Raw genomic sequence first — 11,587 nt, forward strand, 5'->3', positions numbered from 1 at the left:
TGTTTGTGTTAAAGTCATTTAGGTGTTCTGCAACTGAACCATTCTCTATCATCTTTAGATTGAACAAGCGCTTCATAAGAAATACCTTATTGGATGCCGATGGTTTCTCGTAGAAGTCGTCAAGTGACTTCATCAAGTCCTCCGTGGTCTTCATCTCTGAAACATTGAAGGCCATCGTTGACGCCAAGCTTAACCGGATTGTTCCCAGTGCCTTTCGATCAAGGACAATCCATGCTTCATCTGCCATTGTTGCGGGCTTCTTCGCAAGACCGCCTAGTGGCAAATAGAGATCCTTCTGGTAGAGATAGTCTTCAATCTGCATCTTCCAATGTTGGTAGTTTTTTCCGTTGAACTTCTCAATCTTGAGCTTCCCTTCCTCCACCATAACTCCCACTCAAATCAAGGAATCCTTTCCTTGAGATAATTTAGCTACGAGAAAACCTTGCTCTGGTACCAGTTGTTAGGAAATAAACCGGCAAAAAAAAAAAGTCTCGGGGGCCTCCGCCCCCGAGGCCTCTAAAGTTGCCCCTGATTCTTGTCCGTGAAAATTTTGGTTTCCAGTGAGTGATTTTCCTTCACGCACGATGGCTTCTCCTCATAATGGGGGCCTTACAAATGTGCGCTTTTACCACAGAAAATTACAAGGGTAAATCAGGCTCCATACTGAACATGACGAGCGTAGAACCACCATGGATTGTGCCATCATGGGCAACTTTGACACAGACGGTGATGAAGCCAGGTACTGCGGAACTATTGAAAGGATACTAAAGGTTAATTTTAGAACCTTTCATAGCTTCATCTTCGAGTGCAAGTGGTTTGCAAATGTTTCTAGACGATGTGAGAATGGCCTCTACATGGTGGACTCTAGTGTGCATCACACAAGGAGGTATGACAATTTAGTGTTACCGCGCAATTGTGAGCAGGTGAGTGACATGTAGCTTTTTTATTCTTATTTACTTGTTGTAGTGTTAGTTATACCAATGTTACTCACTTTGAGCTTCTATTTTATAGGTCATCTATATCCCAACAATCCACCAACCAAAACTTTGGTTCGTAATTCTCGTAACACCTCGGGGGAGAACCATTTTTTCCACTAATGAAGTGGAGACTATCTTCGACCCTCTTCCACCTCCGACTTTGGATGAGGTGGAAACATAGGAGAGGGAGGTCGATGAATCAAGTCCGGCGGCAGCAAGTCTTGGCGAGGATGATTGTCATGATAATGAAGATGACGACATGGAGGATGACGAACTCGAAGATGATGAAGCTGACAATGCATCCACAAACTACAATTCCGTTTTTCCCTTTATTAATTTAGGAGCCATGGGCTTAGAATTGGATGATGCTTCATGTAGAGATCTTTTGGAAGATGATTCATAAACATTTTGCAGTTATTAAGTTTTTTGATCGTGTAATCCATTCACCTCTCTCTCCCTCCTCTTCCTCTCTTTAGATTTGAGAATATGCTCAATTATGTTAATCAATTGACAATGATTATTTCAGTTGTAAACAAGGGTAATCTTAAGCTGGGTTCAGACGAGGCTGAAGGAAGAAAGGCTTTCTGTAGGTCTACCGTTGCCTCGTCTAAATGGTGTTGGAGGAAGAAGAGCAAAAAACAGAGAGAGGTCAGCAGCTCTTCCGAGGGGGGGGGATGCCGGAAGAAAAATGGGGGGCCCGGAGGATGGTGATATCTACTGCAGCAAATAGGCTTTTGCCACGCAACTTAGACGCCCCTGTGGGAAGCATTTCTGCCATAGCGTCTGAACCGGGCCCGGAGGATGGTGATATCTACTGCAGCAAATAGGATTTTTCCACGTAACTTAGACGCCCCTGTGGGGAGCATTTCTGCCATAGCGTCTGAACTGGGCCTTATATCCCCTGCCTCCTTCTCCCCCCTCTTTCTCTTTCTCTCTCTCTCTCTCTCTCTCTCTCTCTCTCTCTCTCTCTCTCTCTCTCTCTCTCTCTCTCTCTCTCTTTATTTCTCTTTTTTTTTATATTTGAAAATTAAATACAATACTCTTTAATTTTTATTGAGGGAAACACCAAAATTTGAAGAGGGGGGGAGGGGGAAGTTAATCCAGAATTTGAAAGTTTAGGCGCTAAATTTGGGCAACAGATATAACGACTGTAATCAACGCGGTAATAACAGCGATAATAATAGCGGATAGAGTCACGGTAATACTTTAAACACAACAAACCCCCCCCCCCCCCCCCCCCCCCCCCCCCCCCCCCCTCCCTTGTTTCTCTCATTGAATTTACACCTTCTCTCTACAAAACGCGGTAAAATAGCGCGGTAAACACTTGGAGATTTTTATAGTGTTTACCACTGTATTTTTTTAACTGTCAATGTAAGTTCTTGCAATACATGTGCGCATCAGGCATGCCTATAAATGATGAGTACTCTTCCTATACAATTAGAACCTCATGCATGGAGTTTCTCAAAGCTTCGACTGAGATTTATTGAGTAGATCTTAAGGAATGCATTCATAAAAGTCCCTTTTTCTCGGTGTTAATCGATGATAGCACTGACCTAACCTTTGAAAAGCACATGATTGTACACATGACATATTTGGAAGAGGGGGGAAATGGACCTTGTGCATGCAAGTTTGTGGCCCTCCTTCCATTGGAATATGTGAAAGCACGAACAAACATTAATGCATTGATGAAATTGTTGAATGACATGGGTTTAGGTCTCACCAAATTGATTGGATTTGCATTAGATGATGGTGAATCTTATTTGGGTGGTGCCAACAATGGTTTGTTGACAACGTTAAGGGCAAAACTTCAATCAAGGAAGACATGCAACATTCCGAAGCAGCAACCACCCTCCAAAGCTAGGGGGAAAGACGTTGTTCCATGTTCCAATAGGCGAGACGGGGTTGAAGTTGATAGATCGTGCTGCATTCTGATGGCCTCTCTCAAAGCGATTCATGTTCTGAGCATTCAAGAAGCAGAAGCGAAGGGGGCAGTCGCTGGCATGCAGGCCTTTTTGTGCTAGCGCTTGCATGCGGTTGGATGGTAGCCTCATAAACAGCTGGCTTGATGAATTTTTTGCATGCCTGCATGCGGGGTGGTAGCACTGCTTGGTGACAGACCAGAATTCAGGATGCCCTTCAGTGGTGCTGCAATCAGTGGTGCCCTTCGGTGATATTAATCCATGTGTCATTTTCTATAAGTGCATCATATTCTGTTTGCATGGTAGCCATCTAATTTTTTGAATTTTGTGCTTCATCAAAAGACAGAGGCTCGTCAACATCATGTAAGCTAGTCACAGCCAAAGCATAACAATCTGATGCATAAGATGCATGGCAAGAGCCTGAACGAGTACGAATAGACAAAGGTGCATCCAATTTACTATCACGTAATGTATGCACCAACCATTTTGGCATACCTCTAGCCTGCTCATTTTCAGCCCTTTCCTCATCAAGTACATCATGTACATGTGCATTAGTATAGGCTGATCTGTAACATTTTCAGAAACCCCCATAGGCTGTACATTTGTCTCATTGAAATTTACATTCAAACTTCGACCACTGAAAGAAGCAACAAAGTGTCATAAATATCCCGTGAGCTTACATTACTGTCTCTAGTACATGATAGCAAGGGCTGAATGGAATCTTCTACAAACACCACATCCCATGAAACCAGAATACGCTTTGTTTGTGGATGATACAACGTGTAACATTTGCTTTCAGCACTATAACCAACAAAAATACATTTGACAGCCTTATCATCCAATTTTCTGCGCTGTGTTTGTGGCACCAAAGCATATGCCAAACAGCAAAAAACACGCATGTGCTCAATAGAAGGCTTTCTATCATGCCATGCTTCATATGGAGTAATAGAGTGCAGATATTTTGTAGGACACCTGTTTAGTACATAAGTGGCACACATGATGGCCTCAAGGCAAAAGAATGTGGCAAAGCTTGACTTTTGACCATACATCGTGCTATTTCCGTAAGTGACCTATTTTTCCTCTTAGCACGTGTATGATGCATGCATGGCAGCTTGCTTCCGCCAACACTCGCTTGGGACGAAGGCATAATTATTCTACTTGCACCACATCTAGAGGGCGAGAGGAAACTTTGTGTTATGCGTTGTCCAAGGGGTGCAAGGTGGAGTGTTGCAATCCAAAGGCATCATCTCCATCACCCCCTTTACTTTAAGAGAGGGAGAGCTGGAAGCATGATGATGCATGGCTGCTATCAGACCTGCACTCAAGAAGTTCATCATGCGTATCTTTCCACCATCCAGAAATCAAAAGACTTAGCGCTTGATGGGTAGCAACCGGTCTGTTCAGGGTCTCATGGCATCCATAAAGGCCAAGGAGGCCAACCGTTGGTCCTTTCACATGAACAAAAGACTTGCAGCTCTTTGTCTTTAGTGCTAACAGCTATTGGGTACATGCTTGGTCAGAGCTCTATCATCACGGTGTGAGAACTTAGAGATTAACTTAAATGTGATTAATATCACTGTGGATTAATATGCTAATGTCAAAACATAAGAGAGTACAAGATAGAAATAGAGCAATGACAATAGATTGCACTTGAATGGAGAAAGAACACCTTGTTACAAATGAGGGCAGCTAATGGGATTTATATACAAGTTGAGGGAGTGAGGGTCGTCATCAGCCCAATTGGCATCAACATATCCTGAAATAGAGATGGGGCTAGAAGGGTCATAATAGTAAGTGAGGGTATATTGTTGAGTGGTGCGTAAGTAGCGAAGGGTGCACTTTACAGCTTGCTTGTGCACTTTACAGGGCTTTGACATAGAGCGAGAGAGTATATGGCCTGTGTAGCAAAGATCGAAACGGGTGCAAGAGATAAGATAACATAATTGTCCGCAGAATTTTGAGAAATGAAAGGATGGGCAGTAGAGTGCATCAGTGTGAGTGTAATCATGAAATTTAGGAGCAAGTTTGTGCTTAACAAGCAAAGGGGTGAAATCAGGGGTTGAAGCAGACATACTATAGAAGAGGAGGAGTTCTTCAATGTATTTGGATTGGGATAATTGGATAAATTTACCTGCTGGATCTCTTATGACTTCAATACCGAGAAAATAAGTCATAGGTCCTTTGTTGATTACAGGGAATTCATGGGAGATGCAATCAATTGCTTGTAGCAACATGTACTCTGATGTGCCAAGAAGAGGAATGTCATCCACAAAGAGACTTAAGATAGCCATGCCTTTAGAGGTCTGCCATATGTAGATATTATAGTCTGCCATAAGATGTTCCCAGCCACATTTGAGAAAGTAGTGGTGCATGCGGATGTACCACTCTCTCTCAGACTATTTTAGGCCATAAAGAGGCTTATGCAATTTACATACATAATCAGGGTGGTGAGGGTCTTCAAAATGAGGAAGTTGTGGCATATAGATGAGCTCTTGGAGCAAGCAATGTAAGAAGGCAGATTTTATATCAAGATGATGTAAAAGAAGATTAAACTTAGCAGCAAGTGCAATAAGAAGCCGAAATGCAGTCATACCCGGTATTGGCGAATAGGTGTCGAAGTAATCCACACCTTGTTGTTGAGTGAAGCCGCGAGCGACAAGGGGTGCAAGGTCGTATTTCTTCTTTAATAGCCATTTGCAAGAGACAATGTTATGAGTCTTAGGAGGTGGCACAAGCTCCCAAGTGTTAGCTTCTTTGAGGGCTTGGAGTTCATCCAATATGGCGGAATGCCACTCCTTGCTCTCGCTAGAAGCGAGGGCGTCGAGAATAGAGAGGGGAAGGGCATCCTCAAGAGGATCTGCTGGTGGATGTTCAACAATCATTTCATCACTGAGGACAACAGAGAAATTGGTGGCTTCATAGATCTCGCGAAGAGAGCGGGTGCGGCCATGCGAGCTAGAGGCGGATTGGTCCAAATGTATAGCCGAAGTGTGTTGCAATGGCGAGGTGGCAGAAGTAAGCTATGGGGCTTGACTTCGTTGACATCTGTTGGGATGGGAGTACCTGGCAAGGCTTCGTGGGAGTTGTGGAAAAAAGATGGCGATTGTGAAGGTGAGACCGGTAGCAAAGGTGATGGGAGCTCACGAGGTGGAGAATCGAGTGTCTGTGGTGTGATGGAAGTAGCGATAGTTGGGACGGACGGTGGTGGTGATGGTGTCAACTGTGAGGAGATGGGTAAGTGCAGAAGTGTTGCCGATTGGCTGTGCATGAGAATGCAGGACACGAGGAGGTGGATAGGGGATGAGTAAAGGACTTTGGATGGTGAAGGGAGGCTCAAGATTGTGCTCAGAAGGGTGGGAAATTTGCATGGGTGTGTGTGTGGGTGACGTTGTCAACAAATATTGATGAGAAGAGTGGACTGGTGATGAGAATGTAGGGTAGAATGGTGGAGAATATTATCCTGAGATGATGAATTCTTCATCAAAGACGATGGTGCGGGCAAAGATAAACTTTTGATGGTCTGGGATATAGAGGTGGTATGCCTTGATGCCAAAGCCATCACCATAGCCAATAAAAGTCATGCGTTGAGCATGTGGTGATAGTTTTGATAGAGGTTGCGTCACAAGTGGGTATGCAATGCTGCCAAAGATGCGAAGGTGGCCAAGATGAGGTGGGTGATCGTTCCAGAGGGTGTAGGGTGTAGTAGGATTGTGGGTGGATGGAATGCGGTTTTGAATGTAGCACGCAACGGCGGTAGCTTCTTCCCAATAGGTTTCTGGGAGGCTAGCTTGAAGAAGCATGGCATGAGTAGCTTCAAATAGGTGCGATTCTTGCGCTCGGCACGACCGTTTTGTTGTGGGTGGTCGGTGATGGAGAATTCATGTCGAATGCCAGCAGAAAGACATAGATCTTTGAATGCATCAGAAGTGTATTCCCCACCATGATCTGTGCGGAGAGTTTTAATGTGGCAGCCATGTTAAGTCTCAACTAATGCCTTGAATGTGCAAAAATGAGAGAAGGTTGAGGATTTCTCGGTCATGTAGTAAGTAGTTGTGTATTTTGAGAAATCATCTATAAAAGTAGGCATATACTTATTGCGAGTGAGGGAGTTGATGGGCAATGGGCCACAAACATCAGAGTGGATGAGGCCGAGAGGTGCAGTGGCTCGCGATGATGAAGTGCGAAATGGGACATGATGTGCTTTAGCAAGAATGCAACCCTCACAAAGTGTGATGTGAGTGAGGTTCTTGGAAATACCTAGTGCAAGTTGGCGATGAGAGAGTTGGTGCAAAACATATTGAGAAATATGTCCTAGTCTATAATGCCATTTGAGTGTGTTTTCTTGTGTTTTTATGGATGATGCAGATCATGTGCAGGCGATGAGTAACCCAATGGATAAAGATGCCTAGTTTTGGGGACCAAAAGTGTGACATACTTGTTTAACACTAGAATGGTAACAGGACACTTTTATGTCCTTGGACACTTTTGTGTCCTGTTAAGTGACCATTTTTCTTGAATTATTTGAAGAGTATGAAAATGAATTTCTAGGTGCTATATATCCACAAAGTTGCCTTATGAGCTGAAAAAAACTTAGCATTTTTTTTTTGAGTATCAATCTCACCATTAACCTTACTCTTGCACAACATTTTTGAACCTAAACTGTGTGAAAAAACGGGTCCTGTTTTTGGCTTTTTTTCAATTTTTGGCAACTATACCACTCTAAACTTCATGTTTGTGAGGGTTAGATGGCTAGAGGTTAGGCCTTCATAGTTCTCAACATGTTTTGATGCTTGTAGGGAGAGCTAAGTGTTAAAATTGAAAGTTATGACCAATTTACAAGAATTGCATAATCCTTTTTTTTTTTTGCCAAAATTAGCACTTTTATGATTTTTTGGTGGATTTCTTGATATCCAAATTCAATTTTGATTGTGTAAGTGTAATGTATAACATAAAGCTAATCTTCCTTGAGTTTTGGGGGACCTAATATGCTATATATCATAGTATATGATGATGGTTGAGTTTTTTGATTGCTGAAGAATACGATACATTTTAGAGTAGAAAGTATAACTTTCTCAATATTGCCAGTTTCTTAGGCCAATTGTGTGTATTTTGTAGGTAGTGACCATATCTAATCATAGACTACAAACTTGGCTAGATATTGAGTAGTTTCTATGGGTTTCTACAGGTCATAATGCTCAACCCAATTTTTTCATGTTTGCTGTATTTAACACTTTATCATTGCCCCCAAGGTTCCGATTGTACGAGATCCATTATCCTTTTGACATGCTCCATGGCTCCTTTTGAATCGAGAGGCCCAATGGGAACTAAGAAAACATGTATATAGTATCTGTATTGAGTGTGACTATAGAAACCTTGATGATAGGTCCGCAGAATGGCAAAAATGCAACTTTTTTGTACCTTTTTTTTTTGCCCAAAAAAAAATAGTGAGGTAAAATCAACCATATGTTTTGGTCACCAACCCATTGAAGTTAACGGGGCATTTTATCTCATGTCCTACAAAAATGTCCACTCTTATTTATATGCAATCAACCGTAAGAAATTGCTGTTTTGGGCAAAATGCACTGGTCCATCAACTTTGGAGGCTTGTAGTGACCAAGGGATGAGAAAAATTACAAGTTTCTCATTTTTTCCATATGTAGTAGTTATTGAACTATAAGCTCATGAAAGGATTTTTCAAAATGAGTGGATCTACTATGGTTTTGGAATTTTTTCCCAAAGCCCCGAAAGGACACTTTTATGTCCTGTTAGGTTACCATTCTAGCCTGTTAATGCCAAAATGTGGCAGCCTTCTCGCATGAATTTGATGATGATGCCATTGTTGGTTAGCTCGCTGACAAAGATGAGATTTTTCTTGAGACCAGAGACATAATATACGTGAGAAATAGTGGTGTGTAGGCCATTAGGTAGGTTAATGACAGCATCTCCATAGGCTTTGGCAAGCTGGATGCTGTTATCCCCGAGGCATACTTCTAGAGGGTGTTCTAGATAAGTGATTCTGGATAGCCAGTGTAGGTGATATGTCATATGATGGGTGGCACCCGTATCAAGTAGCCAGATATTGGGATATGAAGTAACTATAGTGGTGGCATATCGTTGAAATGGATAAGATGGGTTATCATAGGTAGATATGTCAGCATAATGAGCTTGACCATAAATAAAAGGAGATGGCTGGCCATGGCGTGCCCCCCCTTGAGGGTAAGAAGGATATAGATTAGGGTGAGAAATAGGACAATTACCTTGATTGCATGGTTGCCGACGGTCCTTTGTGAGGTGTCCAAAGCAATGACAGTTGGTGCATTGCTTTGAATTTTGGTGATTGTGGTGGCTTTGAAATTGGGACTTTCTTCCTAAATTATTGTGTTGTCGAGGAGGGCCCAAATGTCAAGGATTCTTGTCGTTGTAAGGGCATGAGTTTCTTGTCATAGTGACAACTATTGTGGACTTATGAGAGCTGCCAGTGTGGTCGCGAAGCGTTTACTCCTTATGGATCTTGGCTACCAGATTTTGTAGCTACAAGTTAGTCGTGGTGGCTTGTGTAGTGATAAAGGATCTCCATGATGCAGGTAAAGAATCCAATAAGAGCATACTTGGAAGCTCTTCAGGGATGGAAAGCCCTGAAATAAGTACTACATCTAGAAGTATTTTCCACGTCTCCAAAAACTTGGAGGATGACTGACCCTCTTGCATGGTAGTGTTTACGAATTCTTGATCAGGAAAACTTGGTAGACGAGGTCAGTGTGCTCATAGTTCTTCTCGAAGAACTTCCAAATGGCGCTAGCAGTAGTTAGCTTTTTCGCCATTTGGACTTGCCGATCTTGGCAATGGAGAATGAGCTCCATCTTGGCACTATTGTTTCTACTATGCCAAGTATTATAGGTGTCAATGAAGTATGTTGAATATTTGTCTTCGGGTCTTCGGGGTGGTCAGGTTGCTCTTCGACTACTAACGTGACGTCCCAAAGTTGCAGCTGCGTGAAATAGAGTTCCATCCGAATCTTCCACACTTGGTAGTTAGTGCCGTTAAGCTTGTCGATAATGTAGCAGGGCTTGTAGGTGGATGCGGAAGATGAAGAAGCTAACTCGGCCATCTTTTGAGGTCCGGATTCCTTGAAAAGAATGGAGAGTGAGGCTTCGAGTGTGGGCTAGAGAGATGGAATACTCTTAGCGCTAATTATAAAAACTAATCTTAAGTTCTATCGCTTTGATACCATGTGAGAACTTACAGATTAACTTAAATGTGATTAATATCATTGTTGATTAATATGCTAATGTCAAGACATAAGAGAGTGCAAGATAGAAATAGAGCAATGACAATAGATTGCACTTGAATGGAGAAAGAACACCTTGAATAAGTTACTTTTACACATAGGGCCTTGTAGTGCTATTGTTCCATGGCAGGATGAAGCACATGCATATTAATGGGCACGGACCCAAGCGCTTGTAGAGGCTTTGGCGGGACAACGCAAGCCAACGCGCGAGTGTGCAGCCAGACCTTTGCATGGGAGACCTTTGCATGCGCAGCCAGGTGCTGAACACAAATACGAACACGAACATGAGGCATGTTCTAGGGGATGGCAATGCATGCACAATCCATGCAAAGAAGAGCAACCAATAGATGCCTACAAGGAGGCCCACACATTTTAAGGCCGTGCATGAAGATGCATGTGCCCATGCATGTTGTATGCGTGCTATAGGTTGGTGGCTATTGCATACAATAGGACAACAACGTGCACACAGGATTTTCCACCTAATACATAGGTGCATGCAGAGTAGTCAAAGGAGAAAATTCTAGCCTGTGTGGGCTTTTTCCTGTGACTCCTGCATCAGTGCAAGCTCGACCAAACCGGGCTGTAAGGAGCAATTGTGTTGCAATTGTGTGGTCAAAGAGACAATGTTGGAAGCTTGTCGTTTGCGATGTGCATGCGTGGAGCAACGACAGCGTCCAGTGGTGGTACGTGTATGTATGGGCTTGGGTTATGATCGCAAAGCTCATATGCACATGCTCTGGCAAGCTTGATTGCAAGGTGGGAACTAGAAGCTGAGGGACTCTTGTGCATAGAATCCAAGGTAAGCTTTAAAGTTATGTTTTCTTCTTCATTGTGCTAGCACGCACATCAGTATGTGTTTGGTACAAGGAGTCATGTTTGAGTAGTCGTAGAAATGGTTGTCTGTTGCTTGGGGTACTCTCTGGTTCTTAGTCTGGAAGTGGACACAGGGTGTATACTCGGCTCCTCTTGATTGGCAAAAGTTGTTCAACTAGATGTGATGCAAACATTGTTTCCCTATGTTTACCAGATTCAGGGAATTTGGGGGGGCAAAGGTTATCCAAAATGCAGTGTGGAGTAAGTATGAGGTCCTCTTACTCTTGTCGCAGAGTGCAAGTCTCCTCCACACATGAAAGTCTATACTAGGTAATGTGGAAAAAGTCATTGTGGGAATTTCTAAATTGACTAGTTTCACTTAATTTGGGAATTTTTCTTACTACTTACAACCGAGTAAGTGGGTTGTGGCTTGAAGATGACATGCTATTATACTAGATCACAAATTGCATGTGAACATGAGTGATAACCATTTAGATTTGGGTGGTGTTTATAAACACCATTAAAATTCCTCAGAATAGTGTTCACACAAGTTCATAAATTTGACAATGAAGGTGATTGATGGTGTCAAC

The sequence above is a fragment of the Adiantum capillus-veneris genome, chromosome 22 (assembly GCF_014529385.1).
Source record: "Adiantum capillus-veneris isolate H3 chromosome 22, ASM1452938v2, whole genome shotgun sequence".
In the NCBI taxonomy this organism is placed as follows: Eukaryota; Viridiplantae; Streptophyta; class Polypodiopsida; order Polypodiales; family Pteridaceae; genus Adiantum; species Adiantum capillus-veneris.